The sequence below is a fragment of the Erinaceus europaeus genome, chromosome 20 (genome assembly GCF_950295315.1).
Source record: "Erinaceus europaeus chromosome 20, mEriEur2.1, whole genome shotgun sequence".
Lineage (NCBI taxonomy): Eukaryota > Metazoa > Chordata > Mammalia > Eulipotyphla > Erinaceidae > Erinaceus > Erinaceus europaeus.
In genome coordinates, this window is record NC_080181.1 from 34,682,494 (window position 1) to 34,696,315 (window position 13,822).

The window sequence follows — 13,822 nt, forward strand, 5'->3', positions numbered from 1 at the left end:
CTTTTTCTATTTGTGCTTTTTTAAGTTCCACACAAATTTTTGAACAAGTTGTTTAATTTCCTTGAGATATGTTTTTGGTATTTAAATAAGGATTGCATTGAATCTATAGATTTATTTTGGCAGAATTGCCACTTTAATGATATTTATTCTTTCAATCCATGAACAGTGGAAGTTATTCTGTTTCTTTGTGTCATTCTTTATTTCTTTTAACAGTGTCTTAGTTATCCTTGAAAAGATCCTTCAAAGTCTTTGTTAGATTTATTCCTAGGGATTTTATCTTTTTGGATTTATTTAGAACTGGAGTTGCTTCCTTCAGCTTCATTTCCTTGGCCCCATCTTTTGTGTAGAGAAATGCCACAGATATGTGGGTACTGAATTTGTAACCTGATACTTTACTGAATTTATAGATGATTTCCAGTAGTTTCATGGCAGAGTTCATGGGGTCCTCTAGGTATGTCAACATATCATCATTAATTAATGATAGTTTAACTTCCTCCTTTCCAATATGTATTCTTTTGATATTTCTTTCTTGCCTGATTGTGATGGGAAGGACTTAAAGGACTATGTTTAATAAAAGTGGTGAGCGTGGGAATCCTTGTTTAGTTTCTAATTTTAGGAGAAAATCTTGCAATTTTTCACAATGACTATGATGTTAGTCATGAGTTTATCATATATAGTCTTTATTATGTTAAGGAATTTTCCACCCACTTCCAGTTTCTTGAGGGCCTTTGTCATAAATGGGTGTTGGACGTTGTTGACTTTTATTTTTTTGCATCAGTTGATAAAATCTTGTGATTTTTTTGCTATAAGAAAAAATACTTTTATTTAAATAAATATATAAACAAATAAATAAATAAAAAGGTGTCTAGATGTTAACAGTGATGAGTTGTACTTTAGGACTTGATGGAGTTCTCTTAAGTTTTTCTTTTTTTTTTAAAGTTTGATAATTTATAATTTACCTCCTGGCTCTTTACTTCACAACTTCATCAGCTTTTCTCACCTTTTCTCCAGTATTTATCATTGCTAGGAGGTTTGTCATCCATAGTCCTTTTTTTTTATGTCCCTCAAGTCAATTTCACAAACCAGCATTTTTGGAGAAAGTGTCTTTTAAAAAAATTTTTTTTTTAAATTTTTTATTTAAGAAAGGATTAGTGAACAAAAGCATAAGGTAGGAGGGGTACAACTCCACACAATTCCCAACACCCAATACCCATAACCCACCCCCTCCCATGGTAGCTTTCCCATTCTCTATCCCTCTGGGAGCATGGACCCAGGGTCGTTGAGGGTTGCAGAAGGTAGAAGGTCTGGCTTCTGTAATTGCTTCCCCGCTGAACATGGGCGTTGACTGGTCGGTCCATACCCCCAGTCTGCCTCTCTCTTTCCCTAGTAGGGTGTGACTCTGGGGAAGCTGAGCTCCAGGACACATTGGTGGGGTCTTCAGTCCAGGGAAGCCTAGCCAGCATCCTGGTGGCATCTGGAACCCGAGTAATGAAGCTGAAGGGTTGTCATTCCACACGTGAAGTCTCTGGATACATTCTGAGGTGAAGCATGTTGAGGTAGCAATCGTTGCTTTGGTTAGGTTGTGATCGGCAGATGCAATGTTATTTGGTTTGGATTGGGAGATGCATACGGGAAAGTGGGCCCTATCCAAGGGTTCCAGGACTGGGGGAAGTAGGGGCTCTATAGTGAAGACGTGAGGTTCCTGCTGTCTTAGGGTTCAAAAAGACAATCAGGTTGTTTTTATTGTTGTTGTAGTTATTATTGTTGTTTGTGTCACCACTGTTGGATAGGACAGAGAGAAGTGGAGAAAGGAGGGGAATATAGAGAGGGGGAGAGAAAGATAGACACCTGCAGACCTGCGTCACTGCCTGTGAAGCAACTCCCCTGCAGGTGGGGAGCTGGGGGCTCGAACCAGGATCCTTAACACCAGTCCTTGTGCTTTGTGCCATTTGTACTTAACCCACTGCACTACTGCATGACTCCCTGAAGCAAATGTCTTAAGAAAATGAAGGACAATGATATAATTTATCTATGTTCCAGGCATCAGGGTCAGAAACCTGATTGGTAGTATTAGTAGACTGTTCATTTGGTTCTGAACTTGCAGCAGTAACCTTTGGAAGATTAAATGGCTCATCATCCACAGCAGTTCTGTTGACACAATTAACCTCAAGTTCCTTGAGTCTTTTGATTGGAACCACATGATAAGCATTGTATTTGCAGTTGGTCATCTTTTTAGGTATCTTTGGATTTTTCTTTTTACATGATGGCAAGTGGTACTGTAATCTGCTGGCTAGAATCCTGTGGATTGGGTTACAAGGACCTACTTCTAAAACTTCTGGATCCATGAGGACAGAATAGTACCTCTTGAATAGTATCTCTCAAGAGTACAAAGGGAATTGTCATGTGAAGAGGAAGACAGTCTATAAGGATATTGTCTGTCCTACCACTCAGGTTCCTAAATCTTGTAATTTTTATCCATCTTTTTGTTGATATGGTGGATTACATTGATACATTTGTGGATGTTGAACCATCCCTGTTTCCCAGGGATGAGTCCCACTTGGTCTTACTGGATTGTTCTCTTAATATGTTGTTAGATTCGATTAGCCAAGATCTTGTTAAGGATTTTGTATCAATGTTCATCACTGATATAGGTGTATAGTTTTTTTGTTGGTTTGTTTTTGGTGGAGTCCTTCCCTCCCTTGGAGATCAGAGTGATGTTAGCCTCATAGAATGTGTTTGGAAGTGATCTCTTTTCTACTATCTGGAAGATTTTGAGGGGGATGAGTGTTAGTTGTTCTTTGAAAAAAAAATTAAGATTTTATTTATTCATGAGAAAGCTAGGAGAGAAAAGAACCAGACATCACTCTGGTACATGTGTTGCCAGATATTGAACTTAGGACCTTATGGTTGAGAATACAATACTTTATCCATTGCACCAACCCCCAGACCACTCCTCGTTGAATGTTTTTTTGTGAGCTAGTAGCTGGGAATATATTGCTCCAGTCTCTTACATTAAGTGTCCATTTATCTTTTCATTGGATATGTGTTTCCTGAAAACACATAATGGGTGGATTATGCTCTTTTAATTAATTTAGCTATGTTGATCCTTTTGACAGGTGAAATTAGGCCATTCATATTTAGGTTAGTTACTGATATATGTGGTTGACTTCACCCACTCTGATTTTTGTTTTGAGATTGTTTTAAATTGTTATTTACCCATTTATTTTCTCCTATCTTTTTGTGTGCATGAGTTACTCACTGTCTATTCATGTACTTTGTATTAATCTCTATTCCTTGTTATGTTTTGTGGTTATCATAAGTGTAATGACTAATTTGTAGGTCTAAAAAAGTGGGTTTTTTTTTAAGTTGATCTTGGGTAAAAAAAATGTGCTTTCTATTTTATTAGAGATTAATTAAAAATTGCATGTCAACAGTAGTGTAATTTCACACCATTCTACAGCTAGAATTCTGAATCCCCAATCCCTCCATTGCAAGCTACCTCAGTTCTTTTAAGGTTGCAGACATGGGTTAACTACCATCTCTAAAAATATCTATCTAGTTTTGTACATAATTTCTCCATTTTCCTTCCAGGGCCAGTCCTTTCTTCTCTTTTGAGTTACTTATTACCCTAGTACTACATATTTTTTTTCTTTATTTATAAAATAGAAATACACACACACAAAGGAAACACTGACAGAACCATAGGAAAAGAGGGGTAGAACTCCACGGAATTCTCACCACTAGAACTCCATATCCCAACCCTTCCTTGATAGTTTTCCTATTCTTTAACCATCTGGGAGTTTAGACCCAAGGTCATTGTGGGATGCAGAAGGTGAAAGGTCTGGCTTCTGTAATTGCTTCCCCACTGAATATGGGCATTGACAGGTCAATCCATACTCCCAGCCTGCCTCTCTTTTCCCTAGTAGGAAGGGGCTCTGGGGAAGAAGAGCTCCAGGACACATTGGTGGGGTTGTCTGTCCAGGTAAGTCTGCTTGGATTCATGCTAGCATCTGGAACCTGGTTTGGCTGAAAAGAGAGTTCACATCCAAAGCCAAACAAATTGTTGATTAATCATGAACTTAAAGGCTGGAATAAAGTAGATGAAGAGTGTGTTGGGGGGGGTGTCTTTGTATTGTAGATAGCTAGTAGGCATATTTTAGTTATATTTCAAAGGGCCTATGACTATACTATTTTTATTCCCCAGAGCCTGGAATCTGATATGTAGGTGGATCCAAGTTATTGTCTGGGGAGATGCTGTCATGACTGGACAAAAGACCAGAAAGCTGGGTTAGGGAAGAGAGTAGTCCCCAAATATGGGAAAGGTGTATAAATATTATTGACTGTAAACCCCATGCATTTGATGTGATCTGGAGCCCATATTCATCTCAAGAGCCTATGTGACTTCTGCATCCCTCTAGATCTGAGCTCACATTCTGTGGTCATGAGTAGGAACGTTCCAAGCTACCCTTATATCAGGGCCCATCTTCCTCAGGTTTTGCATAGAGTACGTTGTCCAACCTCCCTTTGGAGGATAGAACATTCTCTACTGTTGTTGATCCACATTAAGGGCAAGGTCCTATGGGGGCTGACAAAGGGGTTTGTTTTGTTCTTACTGATAGAGATGACCAGTAACAATAGAGTAAGGGATTTATTCAAGGTATAGGCCCATAATGTCCATTTGGAAATCTCAGCATTCCCCAACTGGGGTCCCAACTGATGGGGTGGTCTGATAATGACCAAATAGTCATTGTTAAAGTATGCCAGTCTCTTGCCATCATTCAGCTTTTGCAGTCCTTGCTTTGATAAGGTTAGTTTTGCAATGACTGAGGGAATTGTAATAGTAAATAGGTGATGAGGGTATCTAAGTCTAAGTAGAAAGTATTTCATTATGAACTTTATACTGACTCACTGCAGACTATTGTGTACTTTTGCTTTTAGGTATATATTTTGCCTGAATTTATGGATACATGTGAACATATGGCCTATCTCATGGGTCTTGGTCTATATCTGTGTTTTGGGACCTTGTTAGGAAGTGAACCACCTGAAATGGAATTAGAGAATCTTATGAAAGGAAAGGTCTCACCCGAGTAATAAGGCTGAAGGGTTGACATTCCACGCCTGATATTGCTGGACACAGTCTGAAGTGAAGCTTGATTTTCTGGTTTTCTGTAGTGTCAGCATTGATATCTCCTCTATCGTTTACAATTATATTATTTGAATCTTGTAATTTTATTTTAGTGAGTTTGGCTAGGGGTATGTCAATTTTATTTAATTTTTCAATGAACCATACTTGGCTTTATTGATCTTTTGTATGTCTCTCTTATTTTCAATGTTGTTTATTTCTGCTCTAATTTTTGTGATTTCTCTCCTTCTGCTTGCTTTAGGGTTCCTTTGTTCTTCTTCCTTTAAGTTCTTAAAGCATGCAGTAAGGTAATATATATGAGCTTTTTCTTGTTCTCTAATATGTGGTTGTATGGCTATGAGTTTCCCTCTCAGTACTGCTTTAACTATGTCCCACATATTTTTATAGCTTGTGTCTCCATTTTAATTTGTTTCTGGAACATTTGAATTTCTTGCTTGAGTGCCTCTCTGACCCAGCAGTTACTAAGCACCATGTTGTTAAGTTTCCAAATTCTATGACTTTTAGTACTTTTCTGTTTGTTGTTGAATGTTAGCTTTACTCCACTGTGTTTTGAGAAGATACTTTGGATGACTTCAATGCTCTTGAATTTGTTGATACTGTCTCTGTGTCCTAATATGTGGTCTATCCTTGAGGATATGCTGTGTGGATTTGAAAGATTATGCATTCCAGGTTTGGGGGGGCAAAGAACTCTGAAAATGTCCAGGAGGTCTAGTCTGCCTATCTCTTCATTTAATTCTCTTCTTTCTTTTTTCATTCTCTGCTTCGTTGATCTGTCTAAGTGTGAAAGTGGGGTGTTGATGTCTCCCACTATTATTATATTACTATTGATATATTTTTGTAGTTCTTTCAGTAGGTGTTTGATGTATTTAGATGGGTCTTCACTGGGTGCCTATATGTTTATAATTGTTAAATTTTCTTGGTTGATTGATGCTTTAATCATTATGCAATGGTCTTCCCTATCTTTTATTACTTTATTTAATTTAAAGTCTCTTGTGTCAGAGATGAGAATGGCTATTCCTGCCTTATTTGTGATCCGTTGGCCTGTATGATCATTTTCCATCCTTTCACTTTAAGTCTGTGTTTGTCTTATTGTGTTAGCAGGGTTCTTGCATGAAGCATATGTTTGGGTTGTGCTTTCTGATATATACTCCCACTCTGTGTCTTTTAATGAGTGAGTTTAAGCCATTGAAATTTATAGATTTTATGGATTGAATGTATTGTAGTGCCATTATTCAACAATTTTTTAATTTTCTCTGATATATAGCTAGTATTATGGTGATGTCCTTGTTTATAAAAGGTCTTTTAGAACCTCTTTCAGGGTTGGCTTGATGGTTGCCTCCTGTTGCCTGTCTAAGAAGCTTTTGATCCCTCCATCTAGTTTGAATGAAAGTCTACCATGATATATTAACCTTTGTTGAAACCCTTTATCATTGAGGGGTCAATAGATATCTTGCCACTCTCTTCTGGTTTTCAGAATTTGAGTGGAGAAGTCTGCTGATAGACTTTTGGGTTTTCCCTTGTATGTGACTTTTTGTTTTTCTCTTTCAGCCTTTAGGATCCTTTCTTCTTCCTTACTTCTTTTTATTGTAACTATGATGTGTCTTGGTGTCTTCTGGTCTGGGATGATTCTGTTTGGGACTCTCTGGGCCTGTTGGATCTTAATGTCCTTTCTGTTGTTTAGGTCTAGGAAGATTTCTTCCATTATTTCATCTAGGATGTTTACTTCCCCTTCCTCTCTTCCTCTTGTAGGTCAACTATGTGAAAGTAATTTCTTTTGAGATGATCCTATATGTCTCTGTTGTTGTTTTCAGTGTCTCTCTAACTCTTTTTCAGCTCTTTTACCTCTTTCTATTTCTCACTAGTGCATCTTCTGTCTGGATAATTCTGTTTTCTGCTACTCTTAGCCTGCTTTCCCTTCACTAAGATTCTTACTTTGGTTCACTTATAGTTTTGTCTTGTTCTGATAATTGGCCTTAAACTCAGCTCTTTTAGCTTTCAGTTCTCTAATACCAATAGGTAGCTACTATTTCTTTTTTGAGGGTCTCATTGGTTGTTTCTCTAATTCTGATAGCCCGTTCCTCCATAGTTGTCTTTACTTATATAATTATTAGGTTTATTATTGCTTGCCTTCTTTTCTTATCTATTGTTACTTCTGACTGCTTTGGAGTTTCTTCTGAGCTCCTATCATGATTCATTGTGGTGACAGTTTTATTTGCTCTTTATTTAACCATTTTTTATGATGTGGATTTTATTTTTCTGTTCTTTAATTCTTCATTTGTTGTGTTTTGAGTACAAGCCACACTATACTAAATACCTTTATGACAAATGCAGTCACCAACCTCTGAAATTGCAACAATAGCAACTGAAGCAAGGATTGATGCAGTTAAACCAATACCAACTAGCCAAACAACACCTCCAACCCAATAAAAAATAGCAACCAAAACTAAAGAAAATGAGAAATTAAAAAAGGAAAAGCAAGAATAGACAATTATGCAAATAAACTGTCCACTATAAATTCTAGGGATAGAAAGAGGAGGAAGGGAAGTAGAAAAGAAAGAGAAACACACACACACACACACACACACACACATACACACATACAGAGAGTCCACTCTGGGTCAGATTTCTTCCCCAAAATAATTCACAAATGAGTATGTGTGACGTCAGAAAGCAAATGGAGGAAGAATGAAGAAAAAAAAAGAGTAGTGAAAGGATTTTAATTTTTTTAATTAGCTAGGAGGAGGGAAAAAGGAGAATGGGGGAGAAGTAAGAGAGCAAGTTTCTCTTGATAATGGATAGGACACACAGTCACCTGTCAATGGAAAAAACAACAGTTAATTTTGGTCAACCTGAAGAGGAAGGAAAAGGGATATATATATAATAGTAAAAATAAAATAGAGTCATAGAGTAAAAAACCATAAAAGTCAGTATGCTACTTGGACTGCTCCAGATTGGCTGCAGGAAGCCTAGCAAAGACAGCCAATTGTTAGAAGCATCCACAAAAATAAAAAAGCAACCTCCAGGTAGTCTTTCCCAGGCATGAGACTGATTAATCAGGTATTTTGTCACTCAAATAGAGCTCCAGCCACCTAAAAAAAAGAAAGAGAAGGAAAACAAAAGGAATAATGCTTAGAATAACACCTATGGTGAACCAGGAATCTTGGTAAAGAAAATAGCTCAGTGGGAAGCCTGCTAGGAGTAGCTTTCAAGCCCCTGGGGGATGGCTCTACGGTGGGGTTCTGAAATAATGATGATGAGTTCTGAAATAATCAAGCCAAAGATTTCCTTTCTTTGTCCCCCTGATATCTGTTTACCAACCCAAGAGTGGGTTTTAGGTCTCCTCCTAGTTCTCACCCTGACCACCCCTTCTATACCCTCCCACTGACAGCACAATATCCTGCCCTATCCAGAGAATCCCAGATTGGAAGCTGCTTATTTTTGGAGCTCATGCCAACTGTTGTGTCCAAGTTACCATCTTGGCTTCACCCCCAACCCCTACTACTACATCTTAATGCTCCTTTTCTCTCTTCTCTTCAGTCCCGATGAGTCTGGAGTTCATAGTCCTCTTATCTTCTCTCTCCTATCACTTTTCCCTTGCTGGGAGTATGTATCAAAATAGTTTTTGGGGTACAGAACATGGGAGTTCTGTTTTCTATAATTGATTATCTGCTGGGCTTAGCTGTTGACAGGTCAATTTATACCACGAGCCTGGAGTAAAAAACCTTTTATTTTTTAATTATATATATATATATTTATTTAATAAAGGATAAATTAACAAAACCATAGGGTAGGAGGGGTACAACTCCACACAATTCCCACCACCCAATCACCATATCCCATCCCCTCCCCTGATAGCTTTCCCATTTTCTATCCCTCTGGGATCATGGACCCAGGGTCATTGGTTGCATAAGGTGGAAGATCTGGCTTCTGTAATTGCTTCCCAGCTGAACATGGATGTTGACTTGTCAGTCCATACTCCCAGTTTGCCTCTCTCTTTCCCAAGTAGGGTAGGGCTCTGGGGAAGCGGAGCTCCAGGACACATTGGTGGGGTCTTCAGTCCAGGGAAGCCTGGCCAGCATCCTGATGGCATCTGGAACCTGGTGGCTGAAAAGAGAGTTAACATACAAAGCCAAACAAATTGTTGAGCAATCATGGACCCAAAGCTTGGAATAGTGGAGAGGAAGTGTTAGGGGGGGTACTCACTGCAAACTCTAGTGTATTTCTGCTTTCAGGTATATATTTTGTAGTAGTTTCTGGATATGTGTGAACATATGATCTTTCTCACAGAAACTGGTGTATATCTAGGTTTTGGGACTTTGTTAGAAAGTGAACCACCTGGGATGGAATTACAGTATACTATGAAAGGAAAGGTCTCAAAGTGATGAAGCTGAAGGGTTGTCATTTCACACCTGAAGTCTCTGGACACAGTGTGAGCTGAAGCATATTGAGGTGGCAATTGTTGCGTTGGTGAGGTTGTGATCAGCAGATGCAATATTATTTGATATGGATTGGGAGAGACATACAGGAAAGTGGGCCCTATCCTAAGGTTCCAGGACTAGGGGAAATATAGGCTCTAGAGTGGAGATGTGAGGTTCCTGCTGTCTTAGGGTTCAAAAAGACAATGGATAGTTAATGTTATCACATTATTTGGTAATTGGGTTAACTTTGAAAAGTCCTTTTGTTAGGGTTTGCTGTATCTATATATAGCTGTGCCATTGGTTGCTTCTGATCTACTTGGTCTAGGCTTTTGAGAGAGTCTGCATATCAAATACACAGCTTATATAATAAAAAGACAGTCTGTGTTTTAAAACTTCTAGACATGCAATTAATTTTTCCCAACTCATATTAATTAACTAGTGATTTATATGACTACACTTTACTAGGAGTGTACATAAACACCATTCCCACCACCAAAAGTCTGTGCCCTATCCCACCCATCCACCCCCAACCCCCACTGGCCCAGGAAGCTGCATGTCTACCCCTCACCATAGGGTTTTTACTTTGGTGCCCTACTTAAAATTTGATCAGGTCCTGCTTTTAGTTTCCCTTTCAGATCTTCTCTCTCAACTTCTGTTGATGATTGGGATCATCCCATACTCCTCTTTATCTTTCTGACTAAGCTCACTTAACATAATTCCTTCTAGCTCTATCCAAGATGGGTCAGAGAAGGTGGGTTCATTGTTCTTGATAACTGTAGAGTATTCCATTGTGTATGTATACCACAGCTTTCTCAGCCACTGATCTGTTGTTGGGAACCTGGGTTGCTTCCAGGTTTTAGCTATTATGAAATGTGCTGGTATGAACATAGGAGTACACACCTCTTTTTGGTGGGTGTTATGGAGTCCTTGGGGTATAAACCCAGGAGATGAATTACTGATCATACGGAAGGTCCATGTCTAGCCTTGTGAGAATTTTCCAGACTGCTCTCCACAGAGGCTGTACCAATTTACATTCCCACCAGCAATGCAAAAGGGTTCCTCTGTCCCCACAGCCTCTCCAGCATTTGTTGCTGCTGTCCTTTTTGATGTATGTCATTCTTACAGGAGTGATGTGGTATCTCAAAGTTGTCTTAATTTGCATTTCTCTGACAATCAGTGACCTAGAGCAGTTTTTCAAATGTTTGTTAGCCTGTTGGATCTCCTCTGAGGTGAATGTTTTGTTCATGTCCTCTGCCCTTTTTTGGATGGGGTCATTTGCTTTTTTGGTGCTAAGTTTGCTGAGCTGTTTATATATTTTGGTGATTAGTTTCTTGTCTGATGTATGGCATGTGAAGATCTTCTCCCATTCTGTGAGGGGTCTCTTTGTTTGTTCAATATATTCTTTGGATGTGCAGAAGCTTTTCAATTTGATGTAGTCCCATTGGTTTGTTTCTGCTTTAGTCTTTCTTTCAATTGGGTTTATTTCATCAAAGATGTCCTTGAGGTGTGGTGGGAAAGTGTTTTACCAATATTTTCCTCTAAGTATTTGATTGCTTCTGGTCTAACATCCAGGTCTTTGATCCATTTGGAGTTGATTTTTGCTTCTGGCGAGATAAAGTGGTTCAATTTCTTTCTTCTTCATGTTACAACCCAGTAACATGTAACATATAATCTGATCAAAGATTAGTTGTCCATAGGTGTGGGGATTTATTTCTGGGCTTTAAATTCACTTTAAATTCCACTGGTCTGTGACCCTATTTTTGTTCCAGTACCATGCTGTTTTGATTATGATGGCTTTATAATGTAGTTTGAGATCTGTGAGTGTGATGCCTCCGTTTCTGTTTCTTTTCCTCAAGATCATTTTGGCAATTCTAGGTGTTTTCAGGTTCCAGATAAATTATTGTAGTGTTTGTTCTATTCTCTAAAGAAGCTTGGTGGAACTTGGATGGATACTTCATTAAATTTGTATATGGCTCTGGGGAGAATATTCATTTTGATCATATTTATTCTTCAAAACCAGAGCATGGGATATTTTTCCATTTCTTGGTATCAGTTTCTATTTCTTGAGTAGGGACTCATAGTTTTCTGTATACAAGCCTTTCACTTCTTTGGTCAACTTTATTCCTAGGTATTTTATTGATTTTTTTGCAACAGCAAATGGGAGTGATTTCTGGATGTCTTCTTCAGATTTAGTGTTTGCAAAAAGAAATAACACTGATTTTTGTACATTGATTTTGTAGCCTGACACCTTGCTATACTGCCTAATAACTTCTAGTAGCTTTCTGCTGGACTCTTTAGGTTTTTCTATGTATACTATCATATCATCTGCAAATAGTGAGAGCTTGACTTCTTCCCTTCCAATCTATATTCCTTTGATTTCTTTCTCTTGCCTGATTGCTATGGCAAGAACTTCCAATACTATGTTGAAGAGTAATGGTGACAGTGGACAGCCCTGTCTAGTCCCCGGTCTGAGGGGGAATGCTTTCAGCTTCTGTCCACTGAGTATGATGTTGGATGTAGGTTTGCTTTGTATAGATTCCACTATCTTGAGAAATTTCCCATCTATTCTCATTTTTTATAGAGTTTTGAGCATGAATGGGTGTTTGATCTTGTCAAAGGCTTTCTCTGCATCTATTGAAATAATCATGTGGTTTTTGGCTTTGCTTTTATTGATGTGGTGAATGACATTGATTGACTTATGGATGTTGAACCAGCCTTGCATTCCTGGGATGAATTCCACTTGGTTGTGATGAACAATCTTTCTGATGTGCTGCTGTATCTAGTTGGCCAAGATCTTGTTTAATATTTTGGCATCTATGTTCATCAGAGATATTAGTCTGTAGTTTTCCCTTTTTGTGTGTCCCTATCAGCTTTTGGTATCAGGGTGATGTTGTCTTCATAGAAGGTTGAAGGAAGTATTCTTGTTTTTCAGTCTTATGGAAAAGCTTAAGAAGGATGGGTACTAACTGTTTCCTGAATGTTCTGTAGAATTCTTTTCTGAAGCAGTCTGGTCAAGGACTTTTGTTGTTGGGGAGATTCTTAATAATGGTTTCAATTTCTTTGTCTGTGATTAGTACATTTAGGTTTTGTAGTTCTTGTTGGTTCACTTTTGGAAGGGTATGTACTTCTAGGAATTGTTCCATTTCTTCCAGATTCTCTAGCTTGGTGGTGTAAAGTTCTTTATAGAAGTTTCACATGGTTTTCTGGATTTCTGTGGTATCAGTGTGATATCTCCTCTATTGTTTACAATTCTATTAATTTGAGTCTTCTCTTTTTTATTTTTGAGTCTGGCTAGGGGTTTGTCAATTTTGTTTAATCTTTCAAAGAACCAACATTTGCCTTCATTTATCTTTTGTATGGTTCTCTTATTTTTGATGTTGTTTATTTCTTCTCTAATTTTAGTGATTTCTGTCCTTCTATTTGCTTTAGGGTTCCTTTGCTCCTCTTCCTCTAAGTCCTTGAGGTGTGCAGGAAGGTCATTCATTTGGGCTTTTTCTTGTTGTTTAATATGTAATTGTATGGCTATAAGTTTCCCTCTCAATACTGCTTTAGGTGTGTTCCAAATATTTTGGTAGGTTGTGTCTTCATTTTCATTTGTTTACAGGAACTATTGAATTTCATGCTTGAGTGACTCTCTAACCCAGTGGTTCTTATGGAGTATGTTGTTTAGTTTCCAAATTCTGTGACTTTTAATAATTTTCTGTTTATTGTTAAATGCTAGTTTTACTCCACTGTGGTCTAGAAGATACTTGGTATGATTTCAATGCTCTTGAATTTGTCGTTGCTGTTTTTGTGGCCTAACATGTGGTCTATTCTTGAGTATGTGTTATGTGGATTTGAAAAGAATGTGTATTCCGGTTTTTTGGGTGAAGGACTCTGAAAATGTCCAAGAGGTCTAGTCTTGTCAAGCTCTTCATTCAATTCTCTTGTATCTTTGTTGGTTCTCTGCTTTGTTGATCTGTCTAAGTGTGAGAGTGGGTTGTTGAAGTCTCCCACTATTATTGTATTACTATTGATGTATTTTTGAAATTCTTCAGTAAGTGCTTGATGTATTTAGATGGTCCCTCATTGGGTGCATAGATGTTAATAATTATTAAGTCTTCTTGGCTGATTGATCCTCTAATCATTATGTAATGTCCTTGCCTATCTTTTATTACTTTATTTAATTTAAAATCTATTGTGTCTGAGATGAGAATGGCTGTTCCTGCATTTTTTTGTGGACCGTTAGCCTGTATGATAGTTTTCCATCCTTTCACTTTAA

The 13,822-nt window shown here is 38.0% G+C and overlaps 1 pseudogene; it reads right to left on the bottom strand.

Annotated features, from left to right (window-relative positions):
• Positions 1-886: 886 nt before the first annotated feature.
• LOC103121218 (gametocyte-specific factor 1-like) lies at positions 887-2,345 on the bottom strand (annotated as a pseudogene).
• Between the last annotated feature and the right edge of the window lie 11,477 nt (positions 2,346-13,822).